This window comes from Leptopilina heterotoma, unplaced genomic scaffold (genome assembly GCF_015476425.1).
Source record: "Leptopilina heterotoma isolate Lh14 unplaced genomic scaffold, ASM1547642v1 Lhet_134, whole genome shotgun sequence".
Taxonomy (NCBI): Eukaryota; Metazoa; Arthropoda; class Insecta; order Hymenoptera; family Figitidae; genus Leptopilina; species Leptopilina heterotoma.
In genome coordinates, this window is record NW_025110853.1 from 3,377,900 (window position 1) to 3,397,038 (window position 19,139).

Consider the following 19,139-nt stretch of genomic DNA (forward strand, 5'->3'; position numbering starts at 1 on the left):
TCGACGCTAAACATCGAACACTATTAATTTGATGTTTTTAGAGTTAAAAATGACACTAATTCCTTATTCTTCATTCACCTAGAGATTTAAAAATTTTCCAAAATGCTTTTTTATCCTAAGAACTTCAAAAAAATTGTTTAGCGAAAAAATATTTTTCGACGCTAAGTTCTGATTTTTCGGTTTTCAGTCTCGACGCTAACTTCAGGCACATAAAAAAATCTTTTTGACAAACTTTTGTTGGAAAATTCTGGTGAATGAAAGCAGTAAAATTAGTTTGACTTTCATGTAAAAGACAAAAAAAAATGTTCCTGAAGATAGCGTCGACACTAACTTCAGGGACCTTTTAATTAAACATCTATTACCCTGAAGTTGTCATTGACAGTTTCCATATAACTATTTGAACTAAAAATCTTGGAAAAATGTTCATCTTCTTTGGTTTCACAGAAAGAAAATTCTTTTTTGACGCTTGTGATGCTAAACGTCGGTGAAGTTCGCAACGTTTATGATCAACGATTGAAAAAAAAATTATTTTCCTACGAAAAAGAATAAAATTTTTTGTTCACAAATATTTCTTTTGTAAATCATTATTCAACATACTAACCAAAATATTTTCTATACAAAAATTAATAAAAATTTGCTTAAAAAAATATTTTATGAAATCGTTGATTATAAACGTTGTGAACTTCACCAACGTGATGCTAACTTCTAAGACCTAAAAATTACCTAAAAGTTTTATTTTGTATTTGAATTAATAGAAAGTTTTTTCAGTAGATTGCTTACATACATTTTGTTCTTCAGTAAAACCAAAAATTTTATATTTCGATCCATTTATTATTAAATAATAGTCAGACTACGATTTATTAATATCATTCGACATTTTTCTTGGCATGGTAAAAAGTTTACTAAAACTTTGTGGATAGTTTTAACGAAAATTGATACATAAACATAAAGACTTTCAGTGGATAACAGTCGCACAATGTGCAATTTTATCGCTGCTATTGTGAAAGAGATTCCGTTTGAATTAATACGCAAAAACTGGTAGTGAATCAAATGAGCAATTTCAATAATTTTCCTCTATTTGCGCTTTTGTAAAAATAAACTTTCTTTCTAGGAGAGTTATACAAAGAATGGTTCTACATTATGCATGCTGTTAGATTGCGCACTTCTGTGCAGGTATTTGATCTTTGAATGACATAGCACTTGTTCTCTTTTGTCATGTAAGGGCATGTTATAAAATATTCCTGGATTGTTACAAAACACAAATTCTGTTGCGTAACTAGTTTTTTCCCCTCTTTTTTTTCTCTGCAATTATTTTTTACTTGCCGGGGAAATATTCCTAAAAGAAAAGTGAAATTTCGTTTTGCTTCGCGATGAATTAGAGTATAAATGATTTCCGTTTGAAAAAGTGAAAACGTAATCGGTAATGCAGATTTTGTTTTAGAAAGTATGGTTACTAGTTTTCTAATAAGATTCTTATTTACTTGTAATTTATGATTAATGTCAAAATGTTTTGATTTGTCTTGTGATGTGGATAAAAATAAAGGCATTGAGATTATTTTATAGGTGAAAATATTTAAAAAATGTGAAATAACACTTGATGTCATGCTATAGGTTTGTTGAAGTTTCATATTTGCAAGCCAAGCAATCCACTTCTCACTGATGCAATGGCAGTTGCCTTGAACTTCTCTGTCATCCTCTTTTCTCTCGTTTCTTAGGTTTATATTTTCTCTTTCTCTTTTTGTGGCCCAGTCAAACACACAGCGCGTCAGTCTCTTGCAGTCTCTTCTCTCTGGGTCCTTCGTTCGTCCTCGAGCCTCTTTTTCCCCCCGCTAACACTGGTATCCAGTCCTGCATAACTCCTCGCTCTTGCAGAGTCCGTTCTCTTTCTCTCTTTCTTTTTCCCCTTCTCTGTGAGATCAACTTGCAACGTCTCCTACTTCTCTCTGTCTCACGATTTCCCTACTACAGATTCTCTTCTTTTTCTTCTTCTTCTTCCAGTTTTAGGAGTCTTCGATAACACCCTAAAAAGTTCTTCTAGATTCTAGTGAGACTGAGAGAGACTCCTTCCCCCCACACCTTGAAACTATTCGTCCCAAATGCCTCGGGCTATCCAAACTTTGCCATCTTCCTCTGTCTTTACAATTCCCAAAGGCGAACCATAAGTCTTGAGGGGATAGAACGAGAAGAGTCACATTTCTTAACAATATTGCCAACTTAGAGTCATGTGTGTTAATTTTAAATATTAAGGAGTTTCATCTTTCTTTCTTGAACTTTGAGAACATTTATTATTCTTTGGAAATTCATTAAGTCTATAAATCTCTGCAAAAGGTCTTTGAAGTTAGCGTCGACGTTAAGCATCGGAAAATAATTTTCCAACTGGACCCTTACGAATAAAACAATTTATTTTTGAAAGATTTTATGTCTCTAAAGTTAGCGTCCAAGCTAAGGTCCCCGAAGTTGCCATGGATGCTCAACATCGAAAAATATTTGTCTAACGAAATCGAAAAAAATCACTCAGTTTTTCCCAAGGGTTAGGGTTAAAAAGGTACTCTTAAAATTTTTTACTTCCTAGGTGAATGAAAAAGTTAGAAAATATAGTTTTTGATGCTGAGAATCGATGTCAACTTGAGGAACCTCCACGCTTAGCATCAAGGTAAATGAAATAGTGAAATTGGTTACATTTTCATCTCTAGAAACTGTAAATAATATTTTTCGCTTTTTAGCTTCAAAATGCCAACTTCTAGGATATGATTTTTGGTTCCTGAAGTTAGCGTCGACATTGAGCAGCGAACAATAATTATTTCATTTACGGTTTTCAGAGACAAAAGTGACACTAATTTCACTGTTTCTATTAATCTAGAATTCTGCAACTTTTTATTTCACTGCTTGAAGGTCCCTGAAATTAGCGTCGATGCTAAGCATCAGAAAGAAGTTTTTTTCTCCGAAACCAAAAAAAATGGTTAACAAATTTTTTCACAGATCTTGTTTTCAAAAAGTAAAATAATAAGTTATAGAATTCTAGATGAATGAAAACAGTATCATTAATGTTATTTACATCACTAAAAAAATAGTTTGGCCCTGAGCTTGGACACTTTGAAAAAATTATTCAATTTCTTGAGTCCCTTGAAGTTGACGTCGATGCTTACCGTCAAAAATTATTTTTTAAAGTTTTTAATTCTGACAATGTAATTAATTTTAATGCATCCATTCACTTAAAGATTCGGTAACTTAAAATTTAATTATTTGAACAAAAAAATGGTTTAACTTTTATAAAACTGAAGTTTTTTGTCGGTTTTTTTGCGATGATTTGTCGTTTTTGTCGATGCAAAAAGAGAGGAATTGATAATGGAACAATTATTTCTAAGGTATTAGGTTAAAAAGTTCCTTTAGCGTAGTTTTAAATATTTTAATTCCTAAAGTGAATAACAAAAGTGAAATTAGTGACATTTTAATCTCTAAAGACCCCAAATAATAGTTTTTGTCATTGAGCATCGACGTTAACTTCAGGAACATTTTTTTGGGGTGTTTAAATGAAAATTGCACGAATTTTATTGCTGGTCATTCACCAGAAATTAAAAAATTTTTAATTTTCTAGGTGAATGAAAGATAAGAAATTATACTGTCATTTTCATGCTCAGTGACGAAAACTATTATTTGGGGTTTTAAGAAATGAAAATGACACTAATTTCACTTCTTTTATTCAATTTGAAAATTAAAAAACCAGCAGGGAACTTTTTGAACCTAAAACTTTTGAAAGAATTATTTCATTTTTTGCAAATCCTCGAAAAAAATGTGTTTTTGACGTTCGACAATGACGTTTTTATTGCTGAAAATACAATTAATTTTACTGCTTCTATTGACCTCAAATTTTATAACTTAACCCTCTGCCTACTCATGTGACCGTTATCGTCTAAAATCGTCTATTTGGATGCCTGGTGGGGACTATGGGAATTACATTCAAAAGCGCTAGAGTGGGGATAAGTCAGCGTAGGCAGAGGGTTAAAATTTAATTATTTGAAGTAATGGGTATTAAAAAAAATGTTTAACTTTTATAAAATTGAAGTTACTGACGTTTTTGTCGATGCAAAAAGAGAATCGATAATGAAATAATTGTTTCAAAGGTTTTAGGTTAAAAAGTGCTTTTAGCGTAGTTTTCATTCCTAAAATGAATGAAAAAAGCGAAATTAGTTACATTTCCATCTCTAAAAACCCCAAATAAATAGTTTTCGACTCTGAAAATCGGCGCTAACTTCAAGGACCTGAATGTTCAGAACTTTATGAACATGCTAGCTTCAGAGAATTATGAAAACGATTTTGTCACTTTGTGAAGCAATGAATTGTGTTTGGATGTATTGGATAGACAAGGAATAGTAATCGATATTGTGATGAAACCAATATCTTAATGACTACATCATGCCTCATTGTTTCATTGAGTTGAGAGAAAAAAATAAACCTCTTGTCTTTAATGGTCGAGAAATTTTTGAAGGCCTAATTAAGATGGAAAATTACACGTAAACGCTGGGTGTTGTTCGAACTACCAATTAGTCAGTAATTAGGAGTTGGATTTAATGAAAGCGATGATTGGCACATGATATCACGAGAGGCGATATATTTCTCACGAAAGCAATCGTCTACGTTTAAATTTAACCATACTCTATTAACCTCGTCGGTTTAGTTGGTTTTTTAACCGATAATTAGAATGGAAATAATTTTTAGCATGCGTGAAGTTCTTTCTTTAAAGTTTAAACTGAGTCTTATATTAATTGTAAGACTATTAATAAATAAGCTTGTATTATATTTTTTGTGGTGGACATTCTCATGTAGTGTATATTCTTAATCTTTTCTTTGTACTTGCTTCTTTTTTAGTTTCTTTAGTTTCTTTCCTTCGTTTCATTTTTTAGTTTCTTATTTTGTTTCTTCATATCTAGTGTACTCTTCTTTCGTTTATATTCTTGCAGTCGTTTTTGTGATGAATAATTATTCGTTTGGATCACTTTCGATAATTGTGTCTTTAACTTACATTTAGTGCGGAAAAAGTAGCTCTATTGATGATAGAATTTTCTACAGACGTTGAGTAAATAAGTCTCGAGAGGAAGAACGCGTCTTTCGGGCGCCGAGAAATCTGTTTTCGTTTAAAGTATCCCAGGCTTTTTTCATTTGAGTATTTTTTTCTTTTTTCGTTAGATAAACTGTTTAGTAGTCATGTTTGAAAGATTTATTCTGTTGAATATGCTGGGAATTATTTGCCAATACTCTCCGTTATATTTGCACTTTATTATTTTGCTAAAATTGAATGTTGTGTAGTTTTCTTTTCTGAAACAGTTACTACTTTAGGGTCCTATAATGTTTCTTTCTAAAATTCGCAGATTTTTGAGGATTTTTAAAGATTCGGCAGTTGTAATAATTATAATCGAATGTTCTTGATTCGAAATATAGTTTTGGAAGTTTGCCTAATGACAAAAAAGGGCTTTCACGTGATTAACGATGCAGAGAATGTCTTCTTAGTCAAGTTTGGCAATACGCATATGAAAATCTCATTATAAGTTGTGCGCTGAATACTTAAAAGTTCCATGTCTGTAAAACCGCGCGCATCAACAGGATGTTATTTTGCTGTCTGTGCTACTTTTCGAGGAATAAACCGGAAGATCCTTACTTCCTTGGAAATTTATTCTCAACTTTTGTGGGAGGTTTCCGATTATATTGATTGAATTATACACTGGTGACATTAAAAGTTGCGAATTTTTGAAAAATAAGATGCATAATTGAGTGAGAAATGTTGGTCGTTTTAATTGATGATGTATCTGGAATTGAGTTTTACAAGCATGTTTTAAAATGAACAGTATTACATTGTGGAGACATTGTATGCGGGTATACGGATATCAGTATCTCACTTGAACGCAAAACGTTTGTATAAGAAAAATAAAAAGAAGAAGAAGAAGTAGAAGAAGGAGAACCTGTTCGGTTCGTGATTTTTGCCTACTTTCTTGGGGGGGGGGCTCCTTATCACAAAACGGAATTGTAAATTCTCCGTTTATCTGAAATCTGTTACATTCCTCTCCAATGCTAAAGTTTTTTGTTTGCGAAAAAGCGTCGTAGTCGTAGTCGTCGTTGCTGGAAGACACAGTGCCCCTCTTCTTTACTCTGCTTCTTGTTCTTCTTTTCTGGACCATCTCATATATACGGCCCTCGCACTCTCCTCTCTTTCTTACTCAAGTGCAACCACCCCTATATACTCTTTGGTGAGTATACTTTGAGTTTGCTCGACATTGCACTCGACCTCCTTTCCTTTTTTCTTTTTTGCAAAAAGCTTAACGCACCGTGAGCCGACGTGACGCGTCCTTCACCGATAACAAAAGCGTGGAAAACTTGTACTTTGTGTCATCGACAGACACCTGTCGATAATCTTTCGATTGTTGTAGGCTAAAGTGAAATACATCACACGAATATTCCAATTGCGTTTCATTTCTAGAACCGAAAAAAAGTATTTTCCCCTTTTTGAATTTGAATTTCGCGCCAGAAATTCTAAACTCACTCACAAACGAAATGAAAAGTTCGGATACTAGTGGATTCGAAACTTTAGGGACATTATTTTTCAGACAAAATATGAGATTTATTACAGTATTGATAATTATTGTCTCTCGATTTTCCGAATTGATAACAATACACCTATAAATTCTGATTGTTCTCATTCCAAATACTTTTTTTTTCTTGAAAGGAAAAAATCCATTATTATTATTCTAAATGTAGATGTTTCCTGAGTCTAATTAATTGGCATTGAATGAATTTTTGAAATAGCTATTAATTGAATGGATGCATTTCTTTTTTCGTTGGAAAAACATTCACTCCTTAAGAGTCGTTTTATATAGTTCGTTATTTTTACCGTAATATGCTCGAAATGGAGTTATATATCGAATGGGAATACGTTTGTTAAGTAAAGCGTACAAAATTCCAATTGAATCGATTGCTTGTTACGTACATGAAAGTCAACGCCATTTCAATCTTAACGACAAGAGTAATTTGAAAGCAATGTAAACACATTTAGTACATATATGACTTTAGATGCAATTGAAAAATTTAAAAAAAAGAAAAAAATGGTGATGATGAAACTGATGAATGGAGAATATTTTTCAAAAAATTCTGAAGGTTCGTGTGATTGAAATATTTTTTTACTGTAAATTTTCGAAAATTAGGCTTGAGCCAATATTTATTAGGTCTTTGAAGTTAGCGCCGATGTCACTAATTTTACTTCTTTTATTCAATTTGGAAATTAAAAACAACTGTGGCACTGATTTAACTTAAAATCTTTGAAGTAATTTTGTCTTATTTGTTCGATTTCGTTGAAAAAAATTGTTTTCGATGCTCACGATCAGTGATGAAAACTAATATTTAGATTTTTGAGAGAAATGAAATTTCCTTACTTTTTTCCTGAATTCGTTCGTAAATGAACAAAAGATAAAATAAAAAAATAAACGTGGATGTAAAGTTAATTATAAATAATTTTTTGCATAATATTAAGTAAATTGAATTTTCTGCGAGAGCAAAATTTAAATTTCCAAGGGAATAGTAATTAATATATGTAAAATAATTGTCACAAGATGTATACAAAATGCAAGTGATAAATAATTATAACGATTTTCTTTACAAGATCTGGAATTATTCCGGATGTCTGCATAAAGTAAATCAGAACCAGCCTTCAATGGTTATTGCTACTTCTTTTTTATTCCTCCTTTTTTTTCATTTTATTTTTATTAATCTTAGTATACGGGCAGCTTTAGACAGCACGTGCAGAGCAATCACCGTCATGTGGGAACATAACTTCGCACGCGAGTAACACGTGTGTGAACTAGACTTAAGTTGTCTCGGAGATTAAATTCGACATCAAAGTTTGTCAGTTTCAATTGAATAACATAAACACTTGTAAATCCTCTAAAACTATTCCTTCAAATATCCACCGAAACTAAGTTGTAATCTTTTTTTCATACACAACTTATTTACAAAGTAATTTCTTCTCGTGTATGATGTGAATGTAATAAATATAAAAAAGAAAAGAGGAAAAAAGAAACGAAGAGAAAAAAAAATTGTAAAAGATACTAAATTATTTTTATTCAATTTTCAATTGTATTTTCAGTTTTACTGTATTTTCCTGTTTCTTCTCTTATATATGAGAATTGAACGAAAACAATTTGTTTCGTTTTTCTTTATTGAAAAACCGTGTGTTTATATTATTCAATTCACTTGTATATAAAAGTACAAGAGACAATTTTCAAACGGAATGCTGTCTAGTTCGCTAAACAATAAATTGACAGTATATGCTCGCACAGTGTTCATGGGCTTGTTTTTATGTATATCCACTTTCTTAAAAGAAAAAAATTGCACTCGCCATGGGGAGCAAATACGACTGCAAATAACCATCAAGCGTAAATAATTCTTAGGTGTAAAAAAACGCGTCAATGAGTTTCTTTCTCGTATTTCTTCACCATCAACCGTCCGCAAATATATATATATATACATATATTTTTTTCACGAAGCGCAAAGCGGTGCTTCAATAAATTGCAGCATATTCAGTCAAAAGCTACCGCAATTTCAGTTAACGATTTTGATGATACTTGCCACCACATTTCAAGAAAGAAAACTGTATGAAAAAGGATCATTATCCAAAAGAGTGTCCACTAATTACTGAGATATTCGTCATCGTCGTGTTTTTAATTTAATTTCATCATAAATATTTAGTTTTTAAAATATTCTGCTTCGAATAATTTTGTAAATATATACGCACATTTATGAAACATTCTATTTTTGACTCATTTAAAAACAGCTACAGAGTGCATTTTTAAAAATGAAATTAAAAAAAAAAAATTTTTTTAAATAAATCAGAATATTTAGGGTTAACACATGTCAGGGAATTCAGGGAAAGTAGAATTGGTCATTTTGACTAATTCTCCAAAATTGAATTTTGTAGAAGTTAAAAATGATTGCAGAAATTCAATTATTTTCAAAAGTAATAAAATGCTTCGCAGAATTTCAATTATGTTCAAAAATTAAAAAAAATCCTCGCTAAAATTTCAATTAACTTTAAAAATAATAAAATTCTTCTCCAAAATTTAATTATGTAAAAATTTTTAATAAAATTCTTGGCAAAATTTCAATTATTTTCGAAAATTTTCCTTAATTTAATGATTTTTAATATTTACTATTTTAATAAAATTTTTCAAAAGAATTCAATTATTTAAAAAACATGTTGACAAAATTCTAAGCAAACATTAAATTATATAAATAATAAAAATTTCACAAGAATTCAACTATTTATAAATTCTTTATAAATTTCTTCGCAATAATTCAATTATTTGCATATAAATAATATTACAGAGATTCAATTATTTTCATGAACAATACATCTCATTATAGAATTTCAATTATTTTTTATACAATTTTAAGGGTATCTTATTAAGTGGTCACGTGGCCATATTAATCAACTAAGAGAACACGTGACCATTGAATTCAATTATTTAAAAATTTGTTGATAAAATTTTGAAAAACATTCATTCACCCAATAATTTATTTATTTTTGTATTTAAATAATTGAATTCTCGTAAAATTTTCTAATAAAAATTGATTTAAAAATGAATTTCAATTAAAATTTTAGATTTTAAAATTCATTTTTTTGAAAAAGTTTAATTGAATTTTTTAAAAATTATTTCAAGTTTTTATTTTCAAAATAGTTAATTGAAAAATTTCTGAATAATCGAAATTTCGTAAAAGTGAATAGTAAACAAATGGATTTGAAAATTCTCAAGGAACTTTTGTAAAAAGTATTAAAAATAATTGATAATTGAATTCTTTCGAAGAATTTACTTAAAATTGTATTAAAAATAATGATCCTAAAGTTCTGAACGTTCAAATCTTAATTCCTATGGAATAAAAGTGATTAAACATTTATTTAAAAAAGAATTTATTGATGTTTTCGAATAATTTTACAATTAAAAAAGTTCGTAAGTAAATGTAATAGAACATTTTTTTGGAGTAGGTATCTAATAATTTTTAGATTTAATCAGAATATTCTTTAGGGTCAGGGAAAATGTCAAAATTTTGTCTGGAAATCAGGGAAAAGTCAGGGAAAAACCAAATTAATTTTTTGTAGCAACCCTGATTCTTTAGGGTTTTTAACTTTTATATTCAACGATTGAAGAAAAAAAATTTTTTTCAACTAGAAAAGCAACAAAATTTTTTTTGTTAAAAAAAAATGGTTGCTCGCGAAAATTTGTTGATTATAAATGTTGTAAGCTTCACTAAATTGATTACATTTAGTAATAATTAAGTTTGAAAGAATGAATTTTTTTGATCTAAAAAGTTTGTGAAAAATATTATTTCATAAAAGTTGAATAAAAGTTCGCACACAGTGCAGATATAACCGAAAAGAAAGTTCAATTTTTTCTTTTTAATTAACTTTCTTTGTCTTTTATAAAGTTTCTTTTATTTTGAAAATGGAAAATGTAGCTTCAACTACTACAATATATTTGAAACTATATATATGTATACGTATAATGTCAGTTGCAATTTAGAAATGAGAGCGCTAAATTGTAACACTTTTTGTACGCTTTGCGCCGTGTATCCCATTGTAAACGTCAGCTTTATCAATTTTAAATAAATTTTCAGACCAGTAGTGTAGTTTAAGTAGAAAAGTTTTGTGAAAGCATTTGTCGTGTAAAATGGGAATTGGCTCCGCGATATATAAAGTGATACAAACAATGTATGACAAGAGGAGTGCAAAGTGCTGCAAATCGACGTCATTCGGGACGAGAGAGGGTTACAAACGAGGCTTAAAAATTTCCTCAGGCGAACATCGGTTTGTGCTATGGAGAGAAGGAAACTTGGGGAATTTTTTTCAATTTTTTTTCTAATGGGAAATATATATGCATGTGGAAAAGCCATGTTCTTGTTGGAAATGTATCTGAATCATCATCCAATTTAAACTGACATCTTCCTATTTTCTCTTCTTTTTCCCTTTTTTAAAGTCTTTTTTTCTTTTTTTGTCTGTTTTTCCTTTTTTCCTTTTTTCTTTTTTCAATTTTTTTTCTTTTTTCCCTTTCTCCTTTTTCAATATCTTTTTTTCCTTTTCTCATTTCGGTCTTTCTATATCTTGCCTTCCTTCCTTTCTTCTTTTTTATTCATCCTTTCATTTTGCAAAGAGATTAACGCTCGCTGTAGTTGAGACATGCCAGAGCTTCCAAGAATGATGTTGGTTTTCTTTCTTGTTCCGCAGACACACACTCACACACCCTTTGGACCAATTTTTTTTCCGCTGCTCTTTTTGATTTTTCTTTTAGTTCTTCTTCGTTGATTTTTATTATTTCACTTTCTCTTTAGTTCTTGGTACATTTTTATTATTTCTCATTCTCTTTCTTTCTAATTCTTGGTAAATTTATATTATTTCTCTCTTTCTCTTTTTAGAAAAATATCTAAAGCAGTTTTGGAGTGAGTTAAAAGGCGCAGGGTATTTTTTTTTCCTTCTGCGATGAAGTGATCGGAACTGTCGAGTTAAATTTACGTCATAAAATAAATTTGAGACATTTTTCTCTTTTCAGAGCGGGGCTAATGTAGTTATGTGTGTCTCTCAGACTCCTTTTGAAAGGAGGATTATAGAGATGAGCGAGAGTTGAATAGATTTGACAGATTTTGTTTTTAGTTGCGCCAAACGGATTTTGTATTTGCGTATGAAATTTATGTAATGCTGGGAATTGATATTATTATTATTTATTTTTTTTTTTTGAAGTTATTTAGTGTTTCTTTTTAGTGTTCGAATTATGAAAGGGAGAATTTGCAAAAGGTGAAAGTATTTGCAGGGCTCGAACTAGGTCCGTAAATCCCGTAAAAGTCCGTAACTTTGCTTGAATAAAGCAAAGTCCGTATAAGTCCGTTTTTTGAAAAAAGGTCCGTAAATTGTACGATATAATTTGGATAATTTTAGAGAAATTACAAATGATTGTAGAAATTCAATTATTTTCGAAAGTAATAAAATTCTTTGCAAAAATTCAATTAGGTTCAAAAATTTTTTAAAAATTCTCGTCAAAATTTCAATTATCTTTAGAAATAATTAAATTCATCTCCAAAATTCAATTATTTTCAAAAATTTTAATAAACTTGTTGTCAAAATTTCAATTATTTTCAAAAATTTTCCTCAATTCAATGATTTTCAATAGATATCTACTATTCTAATAAAATTTTTCAAAAGAATTCAATTATTTAAAAAAAAAAAAATTAATAAAATTCTACAGAAACTTTTAATTATTTTCACAAAATAATAAAAATTTCACAGAAATTCAATTATTTACAAATTTTATATGAATGAATACCAAGTTGAAGTCTACAACGTTGATCAACGAAAAAAAATTGTTTACTTAGTAAATTAATTAAGAATGACGCAGCAATATTAACACAAAAATATTTAGAAAAAAATATTGATGTTTATATTTTAATAATAATTATTTTACAATTAAATATTAAATTAAAAATAGTACTTGAATGTATTAAATAATTTTTTTTCGTTGATAAACGTTGTGGACTTCAACTTCGTTGAATGAATTGAATTTTGAAAAGGTTTTAAAATAAAATCTTGGAAAATCTGAATTTTTGATACTTCTCAACTAACAATTCTGTAGAATTAATTTTTTTTTTAAAGTTTTCGTCAAAATTTCAATTATTACCTATATCTTTTCAAATAATAAAATTCTTTTAAGAAATTCAATTGTTTTAAAAATTTGTAATAAAATTCTTGTCAAAATTTCAATTATCTTTAGAAATAAATAATTAAATTCTTCTCCGAAATTCAATTATTTTCAAAAATTTTAATAAAATTCTTGTCAAAATTTCAATTATTTTCAAAAATTTTTCACAATTCAATGATTTTTAATATCTACTATTTCAATAAAATTTTCCAAAAGAATTCAACTATTTAATAAAATTCTACACAAACCTTTAATTATTTTCAAAAAATAATAAAAATTTCACAGGAATTTCATTATTTTCAAATTTATTCGCAATCATTCAATTATTTTCATAAATAATAAAATGTTTACAGGGATTTAATTATTTTGATAAATAATAAAATTCTTATTAGGAGTTCAATTATTTTGATAAACAATAAAACTCATTGCAGAATTTCAATTATTTTTAAATAATTGAATTCTAGTAGAATTTTCTCATAAAAATTGATTTAAAAAATTTTTTTTGAGAAAGTTTAATTATTAATTTTGTTTATACTATTTGAACTTTTCATTTTCTAATATATATAGTTGAAGAATTTACGAATAATTGAAATTTCATAAAATTGAATATTGTAAACAAATGGATTTGAAAATTGTCAAAGAACTTTTTCGAAAATTATTAACAATATTCGATTGTAAGAAGAATTTTAGTAAAAAATTCTTGAAAATAATAATTGAATAATTGATAATGATTTTATCACTCGGTTATCTTTAATTATTATAAAACATGAAGAAATCGATCACTCCGAGTCTTCGACTCGGAGTTATCGATATCTTCATGTTTTATAGTTATGAAAAATTTAATTTCTAGTTTTAAGTAAAATGTTCTCTTATTTTACTTGGACTGGTTATATTTTTGTTCTTAAATGCACTGAGAGACCTTTGGGACTGTAGCGGAACAACGTATGTGACAGCAGCTCCACTTTGGTTTTGGTGCGCTGCGGTAAAATCTTGGGCGCGTGACAGTCCAAAATGTTGGTGAGCAGCTCACCGAAGTAGTGGGAATGCCGCCTTTGGTTTGCAGCTGAACAACTTTGGGACTGTCATGCGCCCAAGATTTTACCGCAGCAACCCAAAAGTATAGTCCTGTAGCGTTCCTCCAAAATGGTCAGTAGCAGCCTATCGAAAGTCTGCTGCTGACCCAAAGGTCTCTCAGTGTGGTCCGTAATTTTTCATTTTTGGTCCGAAAGGTACGTATTTTTAAATACTTTCACTGGTTCGAGTCCTGTATTTGGGAAAAATTAGTAAATATTTGAACTAATAAGAATTCTGTTTTTCTTAGAAAATAAATTTTTAAAAACCCGTATTTTGCATTAATATCAATTGGTTTTCTCTGAGTGTAAGTTAATTTTAGGATTTAAAATCAAAATTCAGTCAAAAATTATAGTTATACTTTAAACGATTTTTGAACAGAAGAGAGAGAGAGAGAGAATGATCCTAAAGTTCTGAACGTTCAAATGAACGAAATTTATTTATTTCTTCCTCAAATTCAATTTTTATGACAATAATTTTGAGTTACTATCAAACAAATTAATTTTTAAAGTTTTTAAATGTAGAATCTAAGTTTTAAATTTTTATTCGAATCAATAATTTATGAAAATATTTTTAATAAAAAATATTTCGTTCACTTGAACGTTCAAAACTTGTGATTCATGAGAGAGAAAGAAACTTGGAATATTTTTCAGTATATTTTTTGTTGCTTTTGAAAATTTGCATGAAGAAATTTTTGAAATTTTCCTCTCTATACAGTTCTTACTCTGTCAAGGATTGGAAAGAATTGTAAAGAAGGCTTGTCATTTCTTGTCTTAGTTACTGACGATGTTTTCTCGCTTTGTTCCTCTGTCGCGATCCGTTGTGCTCCCTACGGAAGGAACTTTAATCCTCGGACTACTCTTAAGGACCTGTCAATCTTGTTCGACGTTATCGCAACTCCTTCTCTCCTTGAAATCTCTCTTTCTCTCTATCCGTGCGTGTGAGTGCGAAGGCACATTTAACGTCTCTTTTATTTCCCTCTCAAAATTCATTTCTCACTCCATCTCAGCTTAGCGCGAAAGAAGAGAAATTCAAGTTGAATTAAAGAATTGTCTTCTTTTATCTTAAAATTAAAACTCGAATGTATATACAGAGAAACAATAGTCTCTAATATACTTTTACTTTTGTACAGTGTGATATTATTTTATGAAATTTATTAGAGTTAACTATATATGAAATGAAAATCAAGGAAGAATGGCAGAAGTGATTGAAACTTTTGGCACGTTGTAAAGCGACATTCGTTGTATGTAGTTGTGTGTGACACGAGTCAGATCATGTCTCTCATTGAAGAGCGTGGCACGATTCAAAAGATTGCAATGTGTGTATTGTTATATTGCATTGTATATATGTAATAATAAACTATAGACACACGAACGGGCGGTGTGAAACTTCCGTCCTCGTCGTCGTTGTCGTCGCATGGCGCGTCGATAGGATACACACGATGATAGTAGTCAGTCGTAGGTAATCCTTTTAAGTCCCTCCAAGCTGGGTCCTCCAGCTCGAATTTATAACGAGGAACCGCTTCTACTTAAATTAACTCCCGAACTTTGTCAGAGAAATTTCACACATAGAATAAGCTTACTGCTTATTAACCTTGGGGCAACAAAATAACTGCGCAACACAGCACGCGAGAGGAATAAACCTTAGTTTCCCATAATTGATCTAATTAACAAGTTCAGGATCTTAGAACTTGCTTCGTTATAGACAATGTAAATTAACTTAGTTGCAGACATATATATATGTATATAAAGAGTACGTCTATATAAAACAATGCTTATCTTCTCTACGAAAAAACAAACATTATTCATTTTTTTTAATTAATATTTTCAGGTCCCTGAAGTTATCGACGATAAGAATTTTTTTCACAAAACCTAAAAGAATAAAACAATTTTTTTCAAGTTTTGATGTTATAAAAGTACTTTGGAAAAGTGGAATAAAAGAGGCTGAGTGCCGACGCTAACTTCAAAGAGTCATATTTAAGTACCTGAAGTTAGCGTCGGCGCTGAACATCGAAAACAATTTTTTACGCGAATTGGAAAAAAATGAAACAATTGTTTCAATGATTTTAGGTTAAAAAAAGTGCTCTGTTGATTTTCTAATTCACAAATTGAATGAAATAAGTAAAATTAGTGACATTTTCATGTCTAAAAGCCCAAAAAATAGTTTTCGACATTAAGCATCGACGCTAACTCTAGAAACATAAAACCTTTTAAACAACGTTATTATTTTGGAGTTTAAAAAATAAATTTTCTATTTGTATTTTTGTTGCAGAAGATTATATAAAAAATTCGTCGCTATTGGAGTATTTATCAAGTCCCCACTTAAATGCTGTGCGGTTGACGTCGGATGAAAGGAAGCATCAGCGAACACGATTTTGTGAGTACTGACATTTACAGAAATTAGTTTTTATTTCATGAAAAGACTTCTTTTATTTATATTGAATTTGCGAATTAAATTTTGGCGACAAGTCACATTGGCGCCAAAAAAAAAACGCAATTTTTTCGGTTAAATTTTGTTACAAGTATAAAAGTAAAATTAATGAGCTAATACTTCAGAATTTAATTATGAACATTAAAAGTGTTATCGGGGCTAGGAAAAAATCCGCAAATTATTAATTTAAAAAGATAACCAAAATTCCCATATATTATGGTTGTTTCAAAAATATTTCATAAAATTATTAATTATAAATTATTTACCTAATGAATAATTTTATTTAAATATTTAAAAACTTACAATTTTCATAAATAGATGAACTTTAAGAGGCTTTAATTTAAAATTTTATAAAATTTCAATTTTTAATGAATTTAATTAGAAATTTTAAAAAACTTAGATTTTTGAAAAATTTTAATAATTCAAATTCATCTGAAATTATTTAAATTTTTTAAAATATTTATATATTTTTAATTATTATTAAAAATAATGGGTTTATAGAAGAATTTTAGTTTAAAACACTAACAAAAAATTGAATTTTTGAGAAGTTAGAAATGATTGCAGAAATTTAATTATTTTCAAATTTATTTTTATTTTTTATTATGTTCAAAAATTTTTTTAAATTCTAGTTAAAATTTCAATTATCTTTATAAATAATGAAACTCTACTGAAAAATTAAATTATTTAAAAAATTTTTAATAAAATTTTGGAAAAATTTCAATTATTTTCAAAAGTAATAAAATTCTTCACAAAAATTCAATTATGTTCAAACTTTTTTAAAAATTCTAGTCAAAATTTCAATTATCTTCGGAAATAATAAAATTCTACTGCAAAATTTAATGATTTTGAAAATTTAAATAAAATTCTTCTAAAAATTTTAATTATTTTTAAAAGTAATAAAATTCTTCGCAAAAATTCAGTTATGTTAAAAAATTTAAAAAAATTCTCGTTAAAATTTCAATTATCGTTAAAAACAAATGCATTTGAAAATTCTCAAAGAACTTTTTCAAAACTTATTAAAAATAATTAATTTAAAGAAGAATTTTAGTTAAAAATTCTAGAAAATAAGAATTGAATTGAAATGATGAAAATAATTATGAAGAAGTTATAGTAACAATATTCTTATAATATAAAATAAAGATTTTTTCATTCGGTCATATTTAGTTATTATTTCTGCATGTTTTACAATAATATTTTTATAAGTTATTGAATTTCAAACAGGTTTGAATAATCTCAATTTCCTTTGGGAAAATAGTAGGGGAGTATCGTCGAGGTTGGACCACTGTCTAGGTAGGCCACTCGCGTTTTTTTGTCAAGTTCACTAGCGCCACCTACGAGCATTTTTGTGGAAGCTTGTCTTAGTGAAACCTAACTTTTTGTTCAATTACATTTTCGGAGAATCGAAAATTGTGTTTTCTGTGACGTCGGTACAAAAAAAGCTCAAAAAAAGTTTTGTGCATCATGTGAAAAATCATTAATAAAAGATAAAAAAATTGAATCGTCAAGGCAAGCATTCAGATATTTTGTGGGATGAACAAAAAGTTTTGAACGTTCAAATGAACGAAATATTTTTTATTAAAAATATTTTCATAGATTATTGATTACAATTCAAATTAAAAACTCAAATTTTACATTTAGAAACATTATAATTAATTTGCTTAATAGTGACGCAAAATTATAGTAATAAAAATTTAATTTGAAGAAGAAATAAATAAATTTCGTTCATTTGAACGTTCAAAACTTTAACCTCCTTTTGTGGGACTCATCATTGTTGAAAGAAAATCAAAGTGAAAAATCGAATCCTGAAACGTATTTTTTTTTGGTTACAACAATTCGGTAATGTTACTTTCTGTCAAGGTCGGACACTTTGTGTTTAAAATGCGTAAAGATGAGGACGAGCTACTTCATTTGCAAAAACTGCAATTCTGTATAACTCTTAATATAATTGATCATCTTATTAATATTTTTATTTAATTTTATTAATATTTCAGTGCAAATTTTTTTTTTATTTATATTTATTTTTTTATATTGTTTATTGTTATTATTTTGTTATTTCATTAAGTTACAAGCTGTAAACAATAAAGAATCAATTTTCCGTAACTCCAAACATGTTATTTTATTTTTTAACGATTAATGCCCTTTGAATTTTAAACATGGCCGACCTTGACTGTAAGGACCACCTGGACTACAAATTTTTTATTTTTTAAATCTTTATAACTATTTCATTTTAAAACCAACAATTTACTTTGTTCAGAAAAGATGTTCCTATTAAACAGGACTTTCCAACCATATACTTCAATTGTCCAAATTCATTTTTAAAAAAAAGTTATAAACAAAAGTCAAAAAGTGGGCCGACCTCGACTATGTTCCCCTAATTATACATTTTTTTTTGTATCTAATAATAATTTTTCGAGTGAATCAGAAAAAAAGTCTTGGAAAAAGTAAAAATTTTGTCTGTAAATCGGGGAAAGAGAATAAAATTTTCGTGGCAAGCCTGTGTAAATTTTTTTTTTTGCATTGAGGTATTAATAGGCAAGTGAATTTAACCTAGAGGCTTTTATTCAAATTTCCTTCGAGTACATTGATATTATCACTTATTCACAATATGTCACGAAAGTCTTGCATGGGGAAACTATATAATATGGAGAAATAAAATAGGTGAATAATTTTTGTTTGCTTCTATTTGAGTGTCCGCGGTGTATGTTTAGACAACAATAAATGATCGGTTTGTTAACATTAGTCAGTCAACACTGATTTCAATAATTCCTAAAGTGGAAGTTGAATACCATTTGAAAATTGTATAGCGGCGCAATCATCTTGTACGTTTCGAGGCAATCCGAAACGATTCCTCAATGTATATTTCATCGAATGTTGAGGAAAAATAATGGCAATAACAGTAATGCTTGGCTTTGTGTG

The 19,139-nt window shown here is 28.7% G+C and overlaps 1 protein-coding gene across 3 annotated transcripts in view; it reads left to right on the top strand.

Moving 5' to 3' along the window:
- Window positions 1-19,139, top strand: part of LOC122497586 (plexin-A4) — a 476,001-nt gene that overhangs the window by 11,723 nt on the left and 445,139 nt on the right. For all 3 annotated transcript variants that reach the window (XM_043604805.1, XM_043604803.1, XM_043604804.1), the window contains exon 3: window positions 16,065-16,169. The gene's annotated coding sequence lies outside the window, so the exon portion shown is untranslated. The remainder of the gene's footprint in view (window positions 1-16,064; window positions 16,170-19,139) is intronic.